This window comes from Dermacentor andersoni, chromosome 3 (genome assembly GCF_023375885.2).
Source record: "Dermacentor andersoni chromosome 3, qqDerAnde1_hic_scaffold, whole genome shotgun sequence".
NCBI lineage: Eukaryota > Metazoa > Arthropoda > Arachnida > Ixodida > Ixodidae > Dermacentor > Dermacentor andersoni.
Window position 1 is genome coordinate 134845700 of NC_092816.1, and position 14402 is coordinate 134860101.

A 14402-nucleotide genomic window follows, 5' to 3' on the forward strand; every position below is an offset into this window, starting at 1 on the left:
TTAAAGAAACGCTATCAAATAGGAACCACCAAAACAGTGCCTTTGAAAAGGCTACACCGGTGCAATCAAACTCGAGTGAGCCGATGTCCTCAAGCCCCTCCCTATAGGAGCACAACTACTCCTCTTTATACTACTAAATTCTCAAACGCACCCCCAAACATGAACAACATTCTCAGTAAATAATCCCTAATTCTGACCAGCAACTAGAAACTTAAGATTTTTCCCGACCCGCCCAGAGTAGCCTACAGACGGAACAATAATTTTAAGGATATTCTTGTACGTACCAAACTAAGGACAAAGGCGAACTTAGCATCCAGTCCCTGTGGTCGCCCCAGGCGCTCTACATCCAAACATATCTAATCTATTACTGCAGTAAAAAGTACAGCGTTGAATTACACCCATACAAGGTAGCTTCGAGTTTCACCTACACATCAAGAAACGTAGTCTACTGTCCAGAATGTGCCGCTTGCAGGAAACAATACATAGGTGATACTGGACAACAAATTCATACAAGACTCAGCGGTCGTCGCGCAGATACAAAACACAATTGACCTAAAGCAGTAGCCAACCGCTTCAATGAACATGGTCATATATTCTACAAAGCAAGGCTCTATATAGTGCAAACAAATTTCCGTTCCCCTCGAGAGAGAAAGTATGCGGAATCATACCTCATAGACATGTTTAAATGCCTACACCCGACGGGAATTAATTTGACAAGTGGTAACTTAGAATCGCTAAAAGCTGTAACTTAAGCCTGAAAATTTCACATGATCAACCAATGCACAAAACGCATTATGCTGCCAGCGAGCCTGAATTCTTAACTTCACATATTCTTCCATTTGCATTTTTTTCCTGCTTGCTACTCAATGTATTATACTCTTCCACATTTTTACACATATACAAGCTGCACGATCGCTTTCCCCATATACACCTGCCTCTCCACGTTTTTGTAAGGTCACCTTCCTATTTCTTTTTCCGGTTTCAATGTTCTCCACCTATTTTTTGTCCTTTTTTTTGAAACACCAAAAGTCCTAGAGGCCAGGATGCCTTTTTCGGCGCCTCAGCCAAACAGACAGGGTGTCGCCACTTCTGTATACCGCCGTAAGAACGCCTACGTTGAGCTACTGAAGATAACGTCCCTTGAAAGACCCAGCCGCTGCCTTACAGAGACCCCATTTTTTGCACCCCAGACTCCTTGTTGCCATCCTTATTCCTCCAAATTTACCCGACGCATTGCTGCCACGCTACTGAAGTCATTTTTTTAAATGATTTCTTTTTTATCTTCTTTGTTACTCGCGCACTGACCGGCTGACAAGCTATTCTACAGCCACAAAAGCATGCCGCCAACGATACCTCTCAATGCTTCCTAGCCTCTCGCTCCCTTAAGACCCTCCTATGCCCTCGTTTTTCTTTTCTTGTTTTTTCGATTTTGGTCTTTCTTTCTTTTTTTTCTCCCCGCCTTTCCACTGTCCCGCTCTTCTCCCTCGTCTTAGGAACCACGCTTACAGACGTCAGGCGAGAGCGCTCATTCTCTTAGAAGTCTCCTTCTTTACAACCCGCCCCCACCGACAACAACCGCACATGATGTCACTGTAATAAACCATTAAATTAACATGTGAAGAATGACTAGGCACCTTTGTCGAAGATAGGTCCTGCTACTGGAATGTTGACCAGCCTTTCTGAGGCACCTTATCCCTGTTTATCGCCTTTATACGACAGTATCCTTAGTATATAGTTCATTTTTATAATATCTTTGGCGGAAATGTGGGCTAAGCTCGCTACAACACCGGGAAAGAAATCTTCGCTGCGGACGGCACATTGCTGTCACCACGACGACTGGCCAAGCGACCCAGTGTGAACAAGGCCTGTCACAGGACATTCTCTTGTACCCTCGTGATACCAGTATGCTCAACAACGCAACCGCTGTAAACGTCGATGAGTGGCTGGCTAAGTATAACGGTAATACTTGCGCATGTCATGTTCCATTTGCGAGACACTGCGCGACTCTGGTTCGAGACGCATGAGGAAAATTTGACATGTTGGGACGAATGCAAGCAGAAATGACGCGAAGCATTTGGGAAGCCTATAGGGAGACAATTAGCGGCCAAGAAAGAACTCGCAATTAGCGCCCAGAAGTCCACAGAGCCCGACGTATTCACGACGTATTGACTGTGTGCCTCAAGGTCGACAAGGACATGCCTGAAGTGGAGAAAGTTGCGCACGCACAGAAAGGCATAGCCGATGACCTCTTCAGTGTGCTACAGTGTAAGAATTACTCTACTCTGTAGTCCGTTATCACACAATGTCGTCGTTTTTAGCAGGCTGTTTTTCGCAAGTCAGCGTATCACTCACGGCTTCGACAGGCTTCCCAATATGGCAGACACGTCCTCATACAAAGTTTCACCCATGCTACCTCAATCACGAGCTCCGAAAAAAATGTCCCCAGGATCGTCTAACGAGAAGTCGAGGCCTTGGCACACTTTAATGCTCATGACGGTATGCAAGAGGACAACCTGGCTGCTATTTCACTAAATTAGCCCGTGGTTCACTAAGATGTCACGAATCTTGGCATTTTACCCGACTTTCGTAAAGGCTATGCTTCTGCCAACTCGGTTTCCCCAGCCATAGCTGCTGATACACTGAAAACGAGCTTGGCGCCACTTTCTCAACATCCAGGCGAACGGCTCAGGCCTGATGACCATCCCATTTGCTTCACATGCTCTACGATTGGACACATTGCCCGCCATTCTCTAACCGCTGGCCCGCGTCATACCAATCAAAGCTGTACAATCGCTGGCGCCCGGAACGTGCAGCGTAAGCTCTGTCGTTGCCTCGTGATGCCTCAAGTGGTGAACGCCTTCCTAGGTAAAAACGGACGAGCCGCTCGCTATCGCCTCAACACAGTCAATCCCGTTCTTCCCAAACTTGCCGCTCTCCGTCTCCCTTTGACCGCGCCCCGGAAAATTAGCCAATGCAGCCCCCCCCCCCCCCTGGTGACGCTATATTTACCACCTCGCCTGAAATTCCTCTGTTTTTCCCTTACACACGATGCAAACTTCTTGAAGTTCCGGTTGATAGCGTGGCGTTTGCTGCTCTTCTTGGGATCGGAGCACAAATCTGTTTAATGAGCTCGCACCTCTGCCTCCGCGCCGACGAAGTCGTGGTTGTCCCGGCTTCAACCACCATCCTAGTAGGTGGTTGGACTACAACTGCCCTGCTTGGAACGTGTACTGCACGTATCACCATTTCTGGTAATCGTATATCTGTTCTTTGTGCTGTCCTGGAACAGGGTCCCCATGACTCAATCCTTTGAATTGACTTTCTGTCCATAAACGCTGCCCTTATCGATTGCTCCGCGGGACTTCTCGGGCTAGAATTCATTTCGTGCTCCCACAACGTCGCTACCGATCCACGACGCCTACGCTCAATCGAGTTTGTTCGACTGCCCCCGCATGCCGCAACCTACATCCAGCTTTCACCCCTTTTACCCGATCACAACAACGTCGCCTTCCCGATTCCTGGGATGGCCATGACACACAACTTCGCGCTCAACAACACGGTGGTGACTCTTACAAATAACGAAACTTCTTTTACCATCGTCAGTTTTGACTTCACGAACAAAGTTGCTGCTCGCGGCATATCACTCGCGCATCTAACCCAATTGGCCGACCCCACAGTTTCTACATGACTGCAGAACCTCCTCCGCATTTTTCACCGCCGTCATCGCCGTCAGGCTCTCCCTATGACCACTTCATATGCATGATGCCACGATACCTAGTTCCGGCACAGGCCACTGCTCTTTTCCGCGTACTTGTTACATACCATGTTATCTTCGACTTCGGTGAACGTCCTCTGGGACAGACATCCGTCATCAGCCATCGCATTGATATTGGGGATGGGAGACCCATTCACCGACGCGCTTACCGTGTGTTAGCTCCGGAGCGTGCTGTTATACAGCAGAAGGAGTGTAACATCCTTATCAATGGCATTATTGAGCCCTCGTGGGTCCTTGCGCCTTGCCCAACGTACTTATTAAAAAGAGGGACAATAGTGTAAGATTCTGTGCACCGCTATCTCAACCAGGTTTAGTAAAAAGTATATGTATCCGCACCCCCGTATTGATGGCGTGCTTGACTGCTTGCATGGCGCCAGATATTTCTCTTCAATGTACCTGCGCTCAGGATACTGGCAAATTGCTGTAGACGACCAAGGCCGAGATCTAGCTACAAAGGCAATGAAGTTCACTTTGGTGGTACCGAGTGATGTGCGCTTAAAATATATGTTTCATCATCATCATCATCATCATCATCATCATCATCAGTCTGGTTATGCCCACTGCAGGGCAAAGGCCTCTCCCATTCTTCTCCAACTACCCCGGTCATGCATTAATTGTGGCCATGTTGTCCTTGCAAACTTCTTAATCTCATCCGCCCACCTAACTTTCTGCCGCCCTATGCTACACTTTCCTTCCCTTGGAATCCATTCCGTAACTCTTAATGACCATCGGTTATCTTCCCTCCTCATTACGTGTCCTGCCCATGCCGATTTCTTTTTCTTGATTTCAACTAAGATATCATTAACTCGCGTTTGTTCCCTCACCCAATCTGCTCTTTTCTTATCCCTTAACGTTATACCAATCATTCTTCTTTCCACAGCTTGTTGCGTCGTCCTCAATTTAAGTAGAACCCTTTTCGTAAGCCCCCAGGTTTCTGCCCCGTACGTGAGTACTGGTAAGACACAGCTGTTATAAACTTTTCTCTTGAGGGATAATGGCAACCTGCTGTTCATGATCTGAGAATGCCTGCCAAACGCACCCCAGCCCATTTTATTCTTCTGATTATTTGTCTCATGATCCGGATCCGCAGTCACTACCTGTCTTAAGTAGATGTATTCCCTTACCCCTTCCAGTGCCTCACTACCTATTGTAAACTGCTGTTCCCTTCCGAGACTGTTAAACATTACTTTAGTTTTCTGCAGATTAATTTTTAGACCCACTCCTCTGCTTTGCCTCTCCAGGCCAGTGCATTGCAATTGGTGCCCTGAGTTACTAAGCAAGGCAATATCATCAGCCAATCGCAAGTTACTAAGGTGTTCTCCATTAACTCTTATCCCGAATTTTTCCCAATCCAGGTCTCTGAATACCTCCTGTAAACACGCTGTGAATAGCATCGGAGAGACCGTATCTCCCTGCCTGACACCTTTCTTTATTGGGATTTTGTTGCTTTCTTTATGGAGGACTACGGTGGCTGTGGAGCCGCTATAGATATCTTTCAGTATTTTTATATACGACTCGTCTACACACTGTTTGCGCAATACCTCCATGACTGCTCAGGTTTCGATTGAATCAAACGCTTTCTCGTAATCAATGAAAGCTATATATAAAGGTTGGTTATATTCCGCACATTTTTCTATCACCTGACTGATAGTGTGAATATGGTCTATTGTTGAGTAGCCTTTACGGAATCCTGCCTGGTCCTTTGGTTGACGGAAGTCTAAGGTGTTCCTTATTCTATTTGCAATTACCTTAGTAAATTCGTTGTAGGTAACGGACAGTAAACTGACCGGTCTATAACTTTTCAAGTCTTTGGCGTCCCCTTTCTTATGGATTAGGATTATGTTAGCGTTTTCCCGAGATTCCGGTACGCTCGAAGTCATGAGGCATTGCGTATACAGGGTGGCCAGTTTCTCTAGAACAATCTGCCCACCATCCTTCAACAAGTTTGCTGTTACCTGATTCTCCCCAGCTGCCTTCCCCCTTTGTATAGCTCCTCCTAAGGCTTTCTTTACTTCTTCCGGTGTTACCTGTGAGATTTCGAATTCTTCTATTCTATTCTCTTCCATTATCGTCGCGGGTGCCACTGGTACTGTATAAGTATCTATAGAACTCCTCAGCCACTTGAACTATCTCATCCATATTAGTAATGATAATGCCGGCTTTGTCTCTTAACGCATACATCTGATTCTTCTCAATTCCTAGTTTCTTCTTCACTGCTTTTAGGCTTCCTCCGTTCCTGAGAGCATGTTCAATTCTACCCATATTACACTTCCTTATGTTAGCTGTCTTACGCTTGTTGATTAACTTCGAAAGTTCTGCCAGTTCTATTATAGCTGTAGGGTTAAAGGCTTTCATACATTGGCGTTTCTTGATCAGATCTTTCGTCTCCTGCGATAGCTTACTGGTATCCTGTCTAACGGAGTTACCACCGACTTCTATTGCACACTCCTTAATGATGCCCACAAGATTACCGTTCATTGGTTCAACACTAAGGTCCTCTTCCTGAGTTAAAGCCGAATAGCTGTTCTGTAGCTTGACCTAGAATTCCTCTATTTTCCCTCTTACCGCTAACTCATTGATCGGCTTCTTATGTACCAGTTACTTCCGTTCCCTCCTCCAGTCTAGGCTAATTTGGGTTCTCACCATCCTATGGTAACTACAACGCACCTTGCCGAGCACGTCCACATCTTGTATGATGCCAGGGTCAGCCGAGAGTACAAAGTCTATTTCATTTCTAGTCTCGCCACTCGGGCTCCTCCACGTCCACTTTCGGCTATCCCGCTTGCGGAAGAAGGGTTTCATTATCAGCATATTATTCTGTTTTGCAAACTCTACTAATCACTCTCCCCTGCTATTCCTAGAGCCTATGCCATATTCCCTCACTGACTTGTCTCCAGCCTGCTACTTGCCTACCCTGGCATTGCGTCGCCCATCAGTATAGTGCATTTTGTTTTAACTTTACCCATCAACGATTCCACGTCTTCATAAAAGCTTTCGACTTCCTGGTCATCATGACTGGATAATAATAATAATAATAATACTTTATTGACACAGAATTCCGCTAACACTAATACATAATAGGCCTGCCAAAGCCGCATTGGGCTTGAAGGGCAGAGCCGACAGACAGCGTTTAACACGATGTAATATCGCGGATAACGCAAGATATGCAGAAGCATTGTTAACAGGCACGGACACAAGGGATATACACAAACAGCAATGAGGAGGCAAAAAATTGCACACAAACCACGTATCCTGCGATGAAAAGTAACATAACCCACAATACTTAAACAGAGCAAGAAAACATACATCAGGCATTTGTATGTCACTTAAAATCCGTCAATTATCCTATTGACAACAGCCAAAAAAGACAAAATGAAAATAGGAACCAAAAAGAGACAGGAATATACATATGAGGTCAGCAGGGAGCAGGGCATTGAAACAAAACGAAAGTATTCTTTCCAGGCTCTATTCACACACATCAGTAGGCGTAAAATGAAACAAATAAATTGACCCTAAATTTATGTAGGGTTTTAATACAAATGAAAGAAACCAACCGCATAATGGATTAGAGGTTAATGCGACGAAGAATTTGTTTTAATTTATACTTTGATTTCGCGCGAAAGGCGCTTGCTGGTAGTTTATTGAGAGAGGAAGGGATGAAGTAATGACGAGTGCGCTGACCGTACTTGGTAGAACAGCGAGGCACCCGAAAACGGTCTTTCGGCCGGAGACAACGAGCAGGAACATATTCAACCTTGTATTTGTGCGACCAGAAATGCCTCAGGATGGCCGTTTCCGCTAGAAGGGCGTTAAAATCTGGCAACCTTAAGGCTTTGAAAAGGTCGATGCCGGTGGTTAAACCTAAATCATAACCAATAATTTTCAGAATTGATCGAAGGATAGAGTTGACTCTATTTTTCCATCGAATCGCGCAGTGACCGTACACCGTAATCCCATAGCGAAGCATGCCGTAACCCAAAGCTTGCAAAACCATTTTACGAACTGAGAGTGGCATGTAATATCTGATATGGTATAATGTACCTGAAACTGCACGTAATCTTGAGCATATATGGGCCAGATGCGTATTCCATGTGAAGTCACTGTCGAGGAAAACGCCGAGGTATTTCACTGTTGAAACATATGGAACGGGTGAGCAGGTGCAGGGGGAGCAAGATGAAGAGTGTGCCAGTAATGGAAAGTTTAAACTGACCTTCTTCAAAGGATTATGAAAACATATAAGCTGTGTTTTCGAGACGTTTACTTTAATGACATTGTTATTAAACCAGTTCATAACGCTGATCGTTGCATCTTGTAAAAGGGAGATTGCATCTGAAAAACGGGGAGCTTGAGACAAGATAACTGTGTCGTCTGCGTACTGAAATGTAGGGGCGTAGCCCTGTACGACTTTCAATTTGTACCTCTTATTAGGTTTCACAACAAGACCTGCCACCCTCTCGGTAATGCTATAGAATTCCTGTATGTTACCAGCTATATCTTTATTAATCATGAATCCGATTCCTAGTTCTCGTCTCTCCGCTAAGCCCCGGTAGCACAGGACGTGCCCGCTTTTTAGCACTGTATATGCTTCTTTTGTCCTCCTATCCTCACTGAGCCCTATTATATCCCATTTACTACCCTCTAATTCCTCAAATAACACCGCTAGACTCGCCTCACTAGATAATGTTCTTGCGTTAAACGTTGCCATGTTCACATTCGAATGGCGGCCTGTCCGAAACGCGCAAGCAATAGGGTCCAATTGAACGCTGCCTGGCGTTCCACCAAATTTTTGGTTGTGAGCAATGCACCACAGCGATACGTGCGGCTTCAGCCAGTAAGGAGTAATAGCCTACGGTGCCAACGCCGTGTGCCACCGATGTCCTGCGCGACGAAAGACCGAGAGAAGCAAGCAGCAAGGGCCACCAAGGCTGCCAGGTGCGCGCAGCAGCTAAGCCAAGTTAGGGTGAGATAGACCTACGGACAGCACGCACGCTTCCGAGAGCGAGACGTCGGCACCCGCACGCCACGTGACTGCTTCTCCGTCTCCTTCGTTTCGACGAAAATATTTTCGAGTAATCCGTACCGAGGCCCTCCATGTGACGCAAGGAATTTAGTCAAATAATTGAATTCCTCAACCTAAAATACATGGAAATATAGTGAACTATGACCAATATACAACCTACCGACACGATGCAGTTCGGATTGTAAGTTCGCTGTACGAGAAAACCTAATTCTGTTACGGGAGAACTCAAAAAAACCTCTATTCATGCGTTCATACACAAGCCAGCCGCGGCGTCCGCCATCAGCGTGCGCCAACGCCCGGATGTTTCGGAGGCGACGGAGCGGTCCCACGCAAGAGGCCGCGTTTCTACCAGAAATCCCGCATTCGTGCATAGCGTTCACGGCCAGCGTTTCGCGGTAAACATTGCAGTTGCATACGCTCCACTTGCCGGGAAGCGTGAGAAGCTGTGAGAGACCTTTGAATGCTATCGCGTTCCATTCTTAAAGGCGAAACTTAAGCGTCCTCCAAATTGTTAGAATAGCGTTTGCAACCAAGGATAAGTACATTACGTGCATTACGTACCTAACAAAATGGTGCGGTCACCACCGCGCATGCTGCGGACGTCATTGGGCTCCTGTGGTTGACGTGCGCTGCGATAACGTGCATTATTTGGTGAATTTAACGTTCGCAATGTTTACGGACGCTAAGAAATAGCGTTGTCGAGCATGGCGGCCCCCATGACTGCCGCTTCAGCGTGAATACTCGTGATGGCTGCGCATTCATGTTGATCGCCAGTGACTGAAATGAGCTTTCGCTTTCTCCAAACTAAGCTGAAGCGTTCGTTATGAGCGCATAGCACGCACAGTCTTTGAGATCGTTCGGCGATTCCGGCGCCGGCAGGCCTAAGGAGGCTCGTCGGCATAGCAGCAGCAGGATGGTTGCGAATGGATTGTCTTGACTTGGATACGTTTGGCACGAGGCACCAGAAGGCACCCTGCTTTATAACGTCTTCCTTACGTTTGCGCTTGCGTAACTGGAAAGGACACGCACTATATTAGAGAGTTTTAGTATAGCGTAAAATCCTTGCGTTAGCGTTAACGTGCGACGCAACGCTAACGCAAAGAAAGACTGCACTGCGCGGCACAAGGTAGTGTTTAAAAAATAGCGGAACGGAGAAAAGCGTTAACGTCAACGCAAACAAATACAGCGCCATCTAGATGTAAAAACACAAAGTACTGGAAAGCCAAATCCACACGAAATGTCGAGCTTATCCAATGCCGAATCCGCAAGTGTGTCCCTAAGTCAAGCTTATCGAAAGCCACAGTCGCTGCGTTAATTACGCATGTAGGTGTTTAGTTTGAGCGTTGTTTCGTCGAGAGTCGCGAAACACACCGATTAGTCTTGGCATACCGCGATCGAGTGTTCTGTGGGACCCATATTACGTGTCCTTTTTAAGTTGGGATGACATAGACGCCCTCATGCTTCGGGAATGAGAGCGACCGCGCAGGTTATACGTGTCCTCATGATCCACTCAACGTTGAAGCTATACCGGAGGGGACGTTTCGCCGGCAATTTCGCTTCCAGAAAGCGGATTTCCCACTTCTTTCCAATTTTTTGCAACGGACGCCCACCTTGACGTCCATCCGAATGGGTTCAAGGCGAAAACCTCCTTCACGAGGTTCATATTGTCGTCGTTGCTAAAACGCACACGCATTGTGACCACAGCACCGACCACACTACTGTGTTTTGCCGCGGAAAACATGACATGCATCGGCTTCACATGCGGCTTTACACCAAGCGAACGAGCGAAATACACTTGGGCGCCATCTCGAGGCGGATGCAGTAAACATGAGCAAACATTAGCAAACCCTCTAGTTAAGCCTACTGCCCGGCTAATCGAGGACGTATATCGCAAACAACGCCCATTTGTCACCTGTGCGCCACTGCCGAAGCATCATCACACAAATCTAAGGCGAACACGTGCATTAGTGGGGAAGGATAGAGCCCAGCAGTGCAGGAAGACGACTCGATAGATCCGAAGCGGGCTGCTCTCACTTCGACTGGCGCCGCCATCTTGCCGTACGTAAGGCTCCCCTTGCGTGCGCTAGCGTTCAACGCTAAATCCTGAAAATAGCGTACGTACGTAAGAGCTCCAGCAGCGTTTACGTATAGCGCATGCGCAGTGTGGTGCACGCAACGCTAACGCTAACGCTAACTCTTTGCGTTTGCTGCTTTACGCTATACTAAAACTCTCTATAGTCCCGCAAAGGTGATTGCGTTTAAAGTACGTAAGGCGACAAACGCTATTGGCGTTTGATCGCCGTATCTGCTGCGTCGATACGCGCTGGTGGCGTGGCGTCACGGCGATGCCCTCTCCCCTCATGCAACACCGTTTTACCCGCTCCGCCCTGTCGAGGCGCGCCGGTGACATGACGTCGTAGCCAATGAAAATTTAAGTGCTGTTTCGCTGCCACAGATGCCGGGTTTTTCGATAAAAGGGCCACTTGTGAGTTTCGCATAAATAAGGATTTTGCTAAACTATTGAACCTAAAGACTGGACTATAAGAATTACAAACCCTGTTACATATAAAACAAATTTAGGCATAGTAAATAAAATAACAACAAACACCAAAAACCTGATGGCACGCGCTTTTTTGCGGTATCTCTATGCAAGGGGTGGTACGCAACTCTCTCTTTTTTTAACAACACCTGCGGAATGGCAAAGAATGCAGAAGGTGGCATCGTCGATGCATTAAACTGCATTTGATGAATTTAGTACGCCTAAATGCTACCTAAGTGACAAGAATACTTAAGAGCATAAAAAATGGGATGTACTTATAAGCAGAGCAGAGATTATTATACTACGAAAAGAAGTAGATCAGCTTACCTTCGCTGTAGACGCAAGGTAACCATGTTGCCCAAATAAATAGAGGCTTCCAGAAGTGCATTTCTCGTTCGGATCCCACAAGCACTGTGTTTTACGCATTCAGCAAACTCTAAGGCCTGCCCGCCAAGAACAAAAAGAAACAGAATGAAAGTGACTCATTGTAGATTAAGTAGTTTGGTTGAAGAAATTGTCACTACAACTCGCTCCAAAAAGAGGACCAGGTTAGTGAATCATCCTTTCCTTTCATATTCGTTCCCAACTACACATAGAGAGATATAGGGAAGTTGTACTACCTTGGAGCACCGGGAACTACTAAAGACACCGGCAGCCAGTCGTTATCGACGTCCTAGCGTTTACTTTAGTTCTAATCTACTCTCGTCTGCTTTATAAAATGTTGTAGGAACGAGATTGGCCAGCATTGCGATATACTACAGAGGGTCGCGATTTCGTAAACTAGCTGGTATGTTGAGTGTAAAAAAAAGAACAGAATTTCAAATTTAATAGCGCTCAGCAAACATAGCTAGCCACGCGGTTGTTGCAATACACTTTTTTACCTATTTATTTAGACTATAGGCCAAACTCATTACAGTGGAGATTCGGAAAAAAATACACACATAAAGACAATACCATGATACAGTGCGTAACGATAACAATTTCAAACAAGCGTGTGCTTAGACAATGGCAGTTAGTGCCTCGCGAAAACGTTCACCAATTATCACCAATTATTGATACAATGTCAGCAGGCAGCGGGCACCACTCGATTAGTGTGCGTGAAAAAAAAGATCCGTAATATGTTTTCGTTTTACCAAATGGAATACTTACCTTGTGGCGATGATCAAAACGATGGGACATATATTGCCGTGATTGACTAAACCTCCTATAAGATTTTTCTAAATGATACCGCATTAGCCAATTAAGTTTACAGAAGCATTTAGTATGTGCGAGATACTTCTGGTATGCAAAGCGAGAGACGTCTCTCGAGTTACAAATGGAAGAGCTGCAGCAACATCAGTTAATGTTCAAATGTCACTCTGACCGCTGAGCAGCACATATGAATAGCGTGAAACGCCGTCTGTAGAATGCCAGGCTTATTAGGCGAAACTCAAGAAATGACGCCTTCATTGTACAATTGTTTGTTTGAAACGTTTCGATCAATCTTTCAAGATTCCCCTTAGGCTGATTCCTAAAGGCTGTCTGCGGCTTCGTAATTTTTATTGCAAAAGTCATCCGTTTTTCTTTTTCTAGCGCTGTATACTGTTTATTCTTTCGCATGAGAAGCGGAAGCCCCCATGAACCCTCACGGTTGCGCGGCAGAACGCGTGGAAAGAAATGCCGAAACGAGTTACGTATGAGGCGTGTAATGCCGCGCGAATATTCACACGACGCGGTTCTCTTTTACAAAGTGATGGAGACGGCGAAATTTTATTATTTGTAACTAACTCTGTGCTTAAATGATAGCGAGATGCCATTTAGACAATAGGTAATACAAAAAAAAAAAAACACTTAACAGTACAGAGAAACACGTTTTCTCAAAGTAAGCATGTTACAAACGTTATATCAAGATGAAAGATGCCCTCATACGTATGTTCTTGGCGTGTTGCCTTTGAGGGAAAGGCGTAAACCGAAGGCGAAGGTAGAACTGTGTAAACACTTAGCACGCTGCTAACCTATCACCTTGATCGTTTTCGTCATAATCTTCATCACGGGGGCCGCGAGGCAAGTTTGGCCACGGGCCGCATAATGCTCTTATGCTGTACGAACAAGAAAGCGTCTGTCGCCACCTAAGGTTCCTGTTGCGACTTCATAATTATCGCAACAGAAAGTTTCTGTGGCGACTTCAAAACTGTTGTCACTACAGAAGGAATTCGAATTGCGACTTCGGGATTCTTCGTCGTGACGACAGAATGTTTTTGCTGCGGAGCCAGAACTTCTGTCGTAACATCAGAAATGACGGTAGCAACTACAAATGCTGATGTCACACGACAGGAACTTGTGTCGTACGACAGCAATTTTTGTTGTCGCGAGAGTTATTTCTGATGTCACATTCATTCCTTTTATATCCGACGTATATGTATTCATGTTAGCGAAACTTCCATGAAAGCCAATACGTCCTGTGACGGTGACTTCAGGAAGATTGCCACTTATCGCAGGCGAACTTCTCGACGGTAAAAATCAACGTCTACTATTCTTGGCTCGTTAAGGCACAACACCAGTGAGACGCGCTTCACATCGGCTCCGCAGTGTTTGGATGATTGTGCCGGATTATCCCCTTGTGCACAAAACCTTCTTGCACCAAGTGTTCCGTGTAGTTATCAGGACCACGATGATACCTGCGGTAGAGGTGGGGGACCATTCCGCCGAATGCTTGGCCTAGCCGCCGCTGCTCCCGCCTCCATCGACGACTTGACGCTGCTGGAGCGCACACTATTCCGCATTCCACCTACATCATGCGCACTCCCATGAGTGTTGAGATAGAGGGGGAGGATATTCCCCCCGATGAAGTCACCAGGACGCTGGGCTGGCGCATCGCCGGTGAACGCAAGTCCCGGCCACCCAACGCACTTCAATGAAAACCCTCCTGTGCCGGTCATGGACCCGGAAACGGGAAAGATACGTTAATCAAGGGAGCGCGCGTGCCTACATTGCCCCGAGGCGATAAAAAGATCGTGGTGAGACTACGCAGGGGTCTGAATATCAGTAAGGTTGGCCATATGGAAGTTGGCTGGGCCATTTATGCTGCG

At 46.3% G+C, this 14402-nt stretch overlaps 1 protein-coding gene across 2 annotated transcripts in view; it reads right to left on the minus strand.

The window, feature by feature from the left end:
* Window positions 1-14402, minus strand: part of LOC126525200 (uncharacterized) — a 64206-nt gene that overhangs the window by 38719 nt on the left and 11085 nt on the right. Inside the window, exons 1-2 of one of the 2 annotated variants that reach the window (XR_011893083.1) lie at window positions 11955-12165; window positions 11662-11777 (exon numbers count right to left, since the gene is read on the minus strand). The exons of the other annotated variant lie outside the window; for it this stretch is intronic. The gene's annotated coding sequence lies outside the window, so the exon portion shown is untranslated. Of the gene's footprint in view, window positions 1-11661; window positions 11778-11954; window positions 12166-14402 lie in introns of those variants that run through there. 2 annotated transcript variants of the gene reach the window in all.